General features: G+C 39.2%; 1 long non-coding RNA gene across 1 annotated transcript; it reads left to right on the top strand.

Moving 5' to 3' along the window:
- Nucleotides 1-6,432: 6,432 nt before the first annotated feature.
- On the top strand, nucleotides 6,433-7,098 carry LOC135295531 (uncharacterized). Its single transcript, XR_010357658.1, has 2 exons — nucleotides 6,433-6,568; nucleotides 6,672-7,098. It is a non-coding gene; the product is annotated as an uncharacterized LOC135295531 (long non-coding RNA).
- Nucleotides 7,099-10,154: the final 3,056 nt, after the last annotated feature.

The raw sequence follows: 10,154 nt of genomic DNA, 5'->3' as shown, positions 1-10,154 counted from the left end.
AGACCACATCCCTAACTGCCACATTCACTAGTTATTTTTAATTCCCAGAGATGGTAACTCTACCTCTTTGTTGGGCAGACTGTTCTAATGCTCAATCACCCTTTTTCAGCAAAGAATTTTTTTTCCAAATATCCAATCCAACCTGCCCTAGCACAATTAAAAACCATGTTGTCTGGTCCTGTCACTCACTACCTGGGAGAGAAGGCTGACCCCCACCTGGCTACACCTTAAGGGATCTATTAATGAGATCCTGGGTTACTCTTGCCTTCTAGGGCAGTTTGTAACAAATCCAAGTCTCCTTTCTACAGGACACAATAGTCTCTTCTTCACTGTTTTTATTTTTTTTTTTTTATTACTAGTCCATCTGACTTTACAGAGTGTAGTTATTATTATTTAGTACCTCTACATACACCTCATTGAAGTAGTGTCTTGGTTTGACACGGAAGTGAGTTTTTGGAGAAGTTGTGGTCAAACCAATCAGTGGCCAGATTTGAAATTGGTACCTGTGGGTGGCCACTGAAGATTTGGATACCCCTCTGAGAACACACAGGGGTTAAAAGCAGAGCATTCCGAGAGAAACTCCCTCTTTGGAGTCCGGCAGGTGAGCTGGTCTGACCTCCTCCCCCTGCCCAGCTGCGTGGGGAAGGGAGAGGCCATGCGGCCTGAGGGAAGGGAGGCCGGGAGCCCCTGCAAGAGGCAGGGGTGGAAGAGAACTGGGACGGTTTGGGCAGCCCCCCCGGGAGAGAATGATAGAGACTGTGCTGGCTTGGATTTTGATATCTCGTGCCGGCACCACGGCCAGGAGGAAAAGGGGGGGGGGGGGGGGGGCAAGGTGCCCAGCCGCTGACAGACCGGGCTGAGCTTTTAACTCTTTTGGTATTGAAATGATGGAAGCTGTAAAAACACTGATCCTCCCCAGCCAAGAGTTTAGAGGGGACAGAGGATGGGAAAGAAGAGAGGATTTGAGTAGTTGAAGAAAATGCCAGCAGATAAGAGTGCCCTAGATGGAGGAGATGATTGGAGTGGCTTTGGCTGGACTTTTCTCTTACATAGCCACGGGCGAAACCAATTTCTTCCGATAATGCAGAGACTGCACCTTGGGGGAGGTGGTTGGCCGGAAGCCAAGAATGATAAGGCCATGAGGAGAGTTAGGAGAAACACAGACTGAAGAAGAGGGTGTGGTGGAGCCCTCTGCCTTCAGCAAAAGATCTCTGTTCCTGAGACCCAGGCCCCAGGGGAGTAAAAATATAGGGGGGACAGGTGTCCCAAATGGTGAGAGAAGGCCACTTCTTAGAACTAAGCAATAAAGCATTCTTAAAAAGGCCTAAAGAGCAGTTTAGATCCATAGACAGTAGTAAAAACGCTAGACATGGAAGGAAGATGGTCACCACAGCAGATTTTTCTCTGGGCGGCTGCCACGTGTGACACAGAAGCACAGGAGGTTCCACTGTGTTTCCAGGGGCGGCCCATGGTGCAAGAGGGAGACTCCTCTCTCCTGATGAACTAAGGGGAGCTTGTGTGAAAGAAGGTATTGGACTGAGATTTGAATATTAGAAGACTAGGGAGAGGAGGAGTGTTTTGGGAGTGTTCCATTGTGGATTGTTGTGTGTATTTTTTTCTTTTTTCCCTTATGTTTCTGTGTTGTAAATTATTAAAGGGTTGTGTTTTTCCCTCCATCCCCAGTTAGGAGCCTGCTTTGTTCTGTTTCCAGGTCACATCTCACAGTAACCATTTTGGAAATATACCTTTCATGGGGACCCTGGCATTGTGCCAGGATCGAACCATAACAAGTAGTTACATGGAACTGACATAGCCATAAACACAAATTCTTAGAATTCAGATTATCATCTCTTAGAGCACTGCTCAGAATTCTGATACCATTCCCTATGAATGATTAAGACAGATGAAAAGAGACATGCTTTTAATCACTGTAACAAAAGACGTAGTATTGTTGATGCTTCAAACATATTGTCATGGGAAGTCATCTTAAAAAGAGGGAGAAAAAAACCTTTTACATTGTCACATGCTCAGTAGATGTAAATATCAAACTGTATTTCAAGAGGCATAAAGAAAAAAAATTATAATCAAAATATGCTTATCGTGTTTCAAGAATGGATTGAACAAGGATCCCAGAGGAAGAATTTTAGGGGGATGGTTATGCTTTAAATGCCTGTGATTATTTGGACTGGTTTTCATTTACGAAATAGGTTTTTGTGTATGTTGAAATTGAGAGAGATGTGGGGGCAGGGTGTGGGAAAAGAAAGAAGAGCAGAAAGGACTTCAGAACAGAAGGGATGGCAGCATGTAAAGCATATAAAACTTCTGCAAACTGGGTAGCACTCAGGTCCTTCATGCCAAACCTAAAAGAGGAAAATGAAACTGCCCCTTTTTAGCCGGGTGCTGGGGTAAAAAAAAAGGTATAGTAAAAATAATTAAAATTGCTCCTTTGGAAATATTCCACTGTTAAGAAATGCACCCTCTGTAATATCAAGTAAAGTGCCAAGCACATAAAAGAGATAATTGCTTAATAAAGTTTTCATTAAAATGAATGTAGGGAAAGCACTAATATGCAAGATACAGACCTGTCATCCAGTAATAATGTAATAATTTGATATTTGTGCTATGTTATCTATGTCTGGGCATTTGATGCATGACAAACACAAGGAAATATAACAAAAAGAAGTATTGTAAGCTTGCCTTTACCTTTTCTTGCCTAATGTCTGAAACATATACAAAGACAGCTATGCAACAATGTAGTTTCTTTAACACACTGCTGTGGTAATTTTATTGTGAAGCTGAGTCTTAAAACAAGGATGTTGCAAAATGTAGAACCTTGTGTTTCAAAATTTTGGTGTTGTGCTCCATAGCCAGAAATGTAGTCAAAATTACTCCCTCCCACTCCCAGCTCCATTTCCATCCTCCCTGACACCCCCTCCTCCCCTCAAAGCATAATGGCAAGACAGTTATCAGAAAGAGAAAGATGAAATATGCCTGCAAAAATATTAGAGGTTAGTTATCTTTCCTGACGATTGTAGTCTGGCTTTTTCAGAACTGGCTTTCTCAGTCAGCTCTGAGAAACTTTGTGTTGTCTGCCCTGGTGTTGAGTACTTTTGTCCTTGAGCACTATCTGGTCACAGGTTAGTTGCTTGTGTTAGACCAAATAGGAAGGCTTTCCCACAGCAATGCATGCCTTTAAAGGCTCAAAATTCAAGTTTCTTCATTCCCTGAAATCATGAGATTCAGGTTTTTCCTATTGGGTTTGATTTCTTTCCTAAGGATGCGATTTCTTCTATATAGAAAAGAGTATCTTTTTAAAGACATTATTTCTTTGCAATTATATCATGATTGCTGAAATTGGTTATCATGTTCCCATAGTGTCTTGTAGTAAGACCAGGAAACTGCTCAGATACTATGTATTGTAGCTACAGAGTTCCAGTATTCCTCTTAAACTGCTAGTTTAATTGATTTAAATAAACTTATTCTAATCTAAATTCTGTCACAATTTTCGCTAAGAACATGCTTCCTACACCACATCTTGGAAGATCTGGCTTTGAAAAGGTTATCTAATACCTTGAGGCTAGATCCACAGTAGGAATTAAGTTTTAAAATTCCAAAGCTTGAGTTTTAGACATCCTGTTGCTTAAAGGTTCTCTTAACTCCAAATATTAGGCCTGGATCTCATGAGGAAAGTAAGAATTTTAGCATACCTTCAGGCAAGTGCTCCCTAGGGTGTATTTCAAATGCCTAAACTAAGCAATTAGGGTTTTTATATTGGGCATGTTACACAGACAGAATCTAAGGAATGGGAATTACTCAGTATGATGATTACAGATTTTATCTAAGCTAACCTAAAAAAATAGTCTGAAAATAAATATATCCAAGGAAAAGACAGTAGAAGTGGGATTTATATTTAAATACTCACTAGAACATGATAAGAAGAGGAATGGATTCAAAACTTTTCATTGAGTACACTTCTGTGCACAGCTTTGCTTTGCTTATAAAACTTCATCTTGACCCATAAGTGTTCAGGTTTTGTTCTTCCAACTCTCTTTATGACCCCACTAATGAGGAAAAGAGCAAGGAACTTGGTGGGTGCTTACCTTTTGGCCAGGGTCAACACACCACAGTGAGAGCTAAGGCATGCATATACTCAATGTTAACTGCATATGACCTAGAAAAAAAAAAAAAAAAAACAAAGCAAAACCAAAAAACCCCCAGGTCTTCATAGGAAAACTCTGTCAAAATCACTGGTAATGGCATATAAGCTATTACTGAAAATAAGGTTATATCAGACAAAATATATTTTTCCTGCAGGAAAGAAAAAACCTTCTAGAGGATAATATAATATCACATGCAAATTCTATTTGACTTTGAAGAGTTAGGAGCAAGGACATGTTCAACAATGGACAAATCAACTTGTTTAATCATTTGAGAACTTTATTGATTAAGGCACAAAGACAAATCAGATATCTCTGAAGAAAAGTGACCGATATATTTGTACAGGTCTGTCAGATTAAGGGCTCTTTGTTTGTATTTATCTCCTGCTATTTCAGACTCATAAACGATTACCACCTGTGTACAGCCAAATCCACTGGTCACGTACTTGGATTAGCTAAACAAATATAATCTGAAAGAGATTTTTTCATTTATCCATTTGATGACATCAATAAATCCAAAACACATGAGAACAGTCCTAAGGTACTTAAATCATGGTATTTTTCCTTTCTAAACTTGTCTGTCTCCAGACAGTAATTAATCTCATCTTAAAATGACCATGTAGACTAATTGGATTAGAGAGCCCTCTAAAAATGTACATATTCCTCTTTTGTGACTACAGAAGAGGAAAGTTCCTCCAGCAGGTGGACAGACCACTGCCTAGAAACCTTCCTTTCAGCTTTGATTGTTTGAAAGCCTTACAGTTATAAAAGAGGTTTCTAAATTAGTTTCTTTGAACAGTCAGTTTGGGTTATGCTTTGAATGTGACTCTTCTAACTTGCTCCCATATAGCTTTCCTTACCACTCAGCTCCAACAGGAGCAACAGGAGAAAGAAAGACATTGTAGATAAGGTAAATCTGAAGAAAGTGGACTAAGAGTAAGGCTATTCCAGCCAGTTTTCCTGAAGCACTGTTGAACTGCTTTAGAAAGAATATTTTAATATTTTCTGTCACAAAGCTGCTTTAATCATTTCACCAAAAACAAATATTATTTTTTACCTTGTGAATGAAGTTTTTCTGTGGGTCCTCATTACTGCAAATGAAGCAGTAATGAGGACCTCAACACCTTCTTGTTCCTACCTCTGGCCATATGAAGAAGAAAAAATTTTCACCCATTGGACTCTGAATTTCCTACTTCTTTTCCTCCTGATTTCAGGAAGAACAGACAAGGTTCATAAAAAAAACCCAACCCCCCCCCCCCAAAAAAAAACCAAACAAACAAACAAAAAAAACCCCCCCAAAACAATGCAAACAAGTTATGCAAACTAAATCTTAAATGTGCTTCTGTCCACTGTCAGACTCCTGTCTCCCTGTTTTGTCTCCCGTGTGTCTCTAAGATTAGTGGCTTTCTTATGCGGTGATCACTTTTAATCTATGTCAATAAAACGCAGCAATCTAAGGTCCTTTTTCCTGATGTAAATAACTCCTTCAGGAACCATTTAAAGATTTCCTAAAGGACCATCCTTCATCCAAGATTGCTGCTCCATCAGTATCAAAACTTCCTCAGGGAGTTTGCTTTTACTGAAATATGGATTGAAATTTAAAAAAAAAAAAAACCAATAAATTTTTCAAAACCAGCAAAATTTTATTTCTTAATTGAAATGGAGCATTTTGACCTCTCATTTATTTGTGACAAAAAACATGTCTTTTTCTTTCACATTATAAATTAGAGAATCATAGAATCACAATATAATGCATGTTGGAAGAGACCTCAGGAGGTTTCTAGAACAACTTTTTGCACTGACCAGGGTCCCCAAGAGACCTGACCAGATTTCTCATAGCTTCATATAAGTCAAGACCTCAAAACCTCCAGGGGTGGAGACTACAAAACATCTCTGGGTTATTGATACCAGCGCTCATCTGCCCTCATGGGCAAAAGGTTTCTCCAGTTTGTACCTCTGCTACTTCTATTCCTACACAGTCTCTTGTCCCTTAATGCACTGCAGGGAAGAGCTCAGCTACAGATCCTAGAGAGCTTCCCCTTAGTCAGTGGGGGTGGCTGTTGGGTTCTCCTAAACTGCATCTGCTTCAGGCTGAACAAACCTAGCTTTCCCAATTTCTCCTGAGAAATGTCCCAGTTCCTATCATCTTGGTGTCCTCCACTGAACTATCTCTGGTTTAAAAGTGTCTTCCTTGTAGTGACCAGCCCCGTACTGGGCACCGTGCCTATGACCTCACAAATGTGGGGTAGAGGAGAATAGTTCCTTCCCTGGATCTCCAGGCTCTGCCCTGTGCCTACAGTCTGGGTTGCTGTTAACCCCTTTGCTTCCAGGGAAAATTATGGGCCCATGATCAGCTCTGGTCCAGCCCAGCAGGACCCTCAAAATTTTTCTGCACAGCAGCTTCCTAGGCAGTAGGTTCCCAGCCTGTGCTGTTAAAGAGTTTTTTCTTCCCAGGTTAAAAGGGAATTTATCCTTATTGATCTTCTTTATGTTCTTTCTGTCTTTCTCCTCCAGCAAGTCTTGGATGCTTTTGAATGGCAGAGGAATCCTAGAGTTGACCTGCTACTCCCCTTAGGGCAAAGTCATCTGAAACTTGATAGGAATGCACTCTAATCCCACACTTATTGGATAAGACAGTCCCAGCATTGTTACCAAACTCTGTGTAAAGAATTTCCTCTTAATTACCACCCTCCAAGCATGATTATATAATAATTTTAGCCAATCTGGTTGTCCACCCATTCAGACTGAAAAAGCACAAATTGGAAATCGGAATTTTGTGGGATACACTGTCAAATCACATTCTTCTCCTTCATTTTCCCTGAAATCATAATACATATTTTATTTTCTACAGTTCAAAGTTTTTCTGCCTTTAAATTCTTGGAAAACTGAAAATTTTTTGCACACTGAACTGCAGCCAAATAAATTCTGAGTTTTGAATGGACATACTTAGTACTGGTACCTTTGCTGGTCTGTGGCACAGTTCTTATCATTCAAGTAAGACATACTGGGAATATTTTACTTCTTTCTAAGAATGTCTTATTGACACAGTCCAGCCTGTAACAATATTATTTGTCCTGGAATTTCACCCATATCAACGAATGTGCTTAATTTTATTGTTCCAGCTTTTCATTTCTGAATTACTGCCCAGTAAGATTGGGCACATCCAGGCTCTGACCACAAATTTCCTTTGCATTATGGATGAGACAATAAAGGGCGGGACTATAAAATATTAGGTGGTTACTCCCCTTGCTTGCTTTTCCATGCATTTATTTGCCATTTTCCAGTGGGGTGTCAGATACTCAGATGCTCATGTGCCTTACATGATTGTGTGATAAGGCAAATTGCTGTTTAGTGATGCTGTTGTGACCTGGTGTCTTCTCTACAGGGCCAAGGTCTTTGTTTTGAAAGGTCAAACAGAAGCACACAAGTCCTCACAATACATATGGTTGAGGCTGGTACTCTTAAAAGTGTGCTAGCCCTTAGTCAGATAGACAGTGGTTTATGACATGGAACACTGATTACCAACATTACTGAAAAGTTTTATCAAGTGTCTTAAATACTTTGAACAATATAAAATTCTTAGAGACTTCAGGGTAAATTAATATCTGTTTTAAATAGCTGTAACTATGGTAATTGTTGGTTAACTAGATAATTGGTATGGTAACTATGGTAATAGCTGAACTAGGTAATTGTGTTAGCTGCTTAATAAAAGGAAGAAGTGTTGAAGTAGCTGTATATGGCTGAAGATGAGGCCATGTCCACTCATAATAAAATGTGTGAAATCGTTAAACCAGAGCAAATATACCTTGTGGATGTACTGATCTTCAGGGCTGCCTTTGTGGCAGGCACTGGATCAAGAACTTCTCCATTATCCACTTTCACTTAAACCTGTTTTTTGGTTCTTCATTTTACCAATCACTAAATACCTAAATAGTATTTGGGCATAAGAATAGCAGGCAATGGAGAACAGCTCAGAGAAGGCTGGTTCAGAACTGGAATCAGTAGAAGCAAATTCGTGGAATATTGATGCTATTTAGCCTTGCTGAGGACTGGAGCTGGATCACAGTTTGACAGTAGCTTGGCTGGGATCTATCTAAGGACAAACCCCTCTACCCTCAGTGCCTTGTACTGTTCTGAAGTACTCCTTCCCATGAAAGTTTGGAATATTTGGCAGTGTGCACCATATACCCATTGATTTAGGATTTGGTAGCTGTTGTTCATCGCTGGCCACTGCTCTCCACTTGTTTGTAATTCACAGGTGACTGAGTTCAGAGATGGGTGAATTCTTTATTTATCTGGCTTATCTTGGTTCTACAAAAGTCAAGGTATAGTCTTTTTGTAAGCTCATATAACTTCATCTGCACTGGACAAAAGCAGATTGTACAATGATTGAAATGGTGATTGCCGTCAAGTCATTTAGTTTTTGAAGAATCTTGCTGGTTATTTAGTTCTTTCCAGTCAACAGATGGATCCTTCTAGGGAATACAATTATCTGCAGCCCCAGGCATCCTTATCAGGGGAAAAAAAAAGTTTGACTCTTATTACTGTTCAGGCTATTTATTTACTATGTTCATGGGACATCAAGAACACTTGAGTCCTGTCCAAGCCCTGTGCTCAAAAATTTAGTGCTGTCTTTATGTGCGTTAAGGATAAATTTGATGAAAGCCCTGGTGAGGTCTGCTTATCAGTGCCAGAGGGTCTGCAAAAGGATTTTACTCTTAGAAGTCAGGAATGTAGCTTTGCACACTGATATGCAATGGTGATTTCTCATATTTCTCTTGTAATTTCCTCCCTAAAAATGTTTACTTCCTTCTGAAGATAAAGGCTTTGGAGAGTTTTCTGAAACTGTGAAATCCTCTTCCTTTGTCAGGAGCATTTATTTTATAATAGATAAATTTTGTTTATCAATTGCTTCAAAATATATTCATTTCAGTTTCAGCTGTTTGGGCTATATTTTCTATTTATTAGACTAGACACTTAAATTAATGTAAGTCCTTCTGTACTTAGATTTATAGTTAATTTCTTCTTCAATTCCTGCCAATTCAACAGTGTTTGGACAATCTTTCTTTCACTTCCAAGCTACTGACAAATTTGCTGAGGTCTGGCAATGCTACACTTAGTAGAACTGAGTAAAGGAAAAGAAAGACAGGAAAAATTTTTCTTGCTGGAATTGCAAGTCACTAATTTCTCCCTGGGAAGTAAACATTACAAGGATGATTTTTCTTCTTTTCAGATTAAGCTGAGCAAAACTGTGTTTCTTAAATTTTTAAAATCTTTTGCCACCTGAAAAATAATAAGAAAATATTTGCCTCTTAGTTATGCTTCATAGACTTTCTGTAGAAAAGACAAAAAATAAATAAAAAGGAATGAAAAAAAGGAACAAAAGGAAGAAAAACATTTCCATAAATCACATGCAAAGCAATTAGTGGTTTATTCGACATAAGAAAATCTTGACCTCCAGAAAAGCCTGAAATTTTCTGATTAGTGATCTAATCCTTCAGAAAATTGAATATGTAGATTTTACTCATTTTGAGCCGACAGAGTTGAATTTAGTTCTCTAGCCTTCTGTACAAGTGACACATAAAGATATCTTTGTGGATGTGACAGGACTTCAAAGTCTTTTAAAAGATAACCCTTTTTTTTTGAGAAAGAGCTTAATTAAATGTCCCGTTTGGGACACCTAGGCTTCTTGCCCTCTTTTGAGTTACAGTTGAGTCTAAAAACTGTATACAATTAAGCAAAGGTGTGGAGTTTCAGAAACAACTTGTCCTCATCATTCCCTGTGGAAACACGCATTAAAAGACTCGGGCTCTACCTGATGCACCATAGCCCCTCAACAGCTGGGAGTAGATCCTTATCTAGCAGATAAGAGTGATGTGTTAGAAACTTTTCCACCAGCGTTACAGAAAGGTTATGCATCAGCTATGTAATGTTTTCATGGCTTTTTCTACAACTTCAGAGCTGCTTTATGTCACAGTGTGAGGCTGGAGCCTCAGA

Source organism: Passer domesticus, chromosome 2 (genome assembly GCF_036417665.1).
Source record: "Passer domesticus isolate bPasDom1 chromosome 2, bPasDom1.hap1, whole genome shotgun sequence".
Taxonomy (NCBI): domain Eukaryota; kingdom Metazoa; phylum Chordata; class Aves; order Passeriformes; family Passeridae; genus Passer; species Passer domesticus.
Note: the sequence above shows the minus strand (reverse complement) of the source record. Positions and strands in the feature narration are given on the sequence as shown.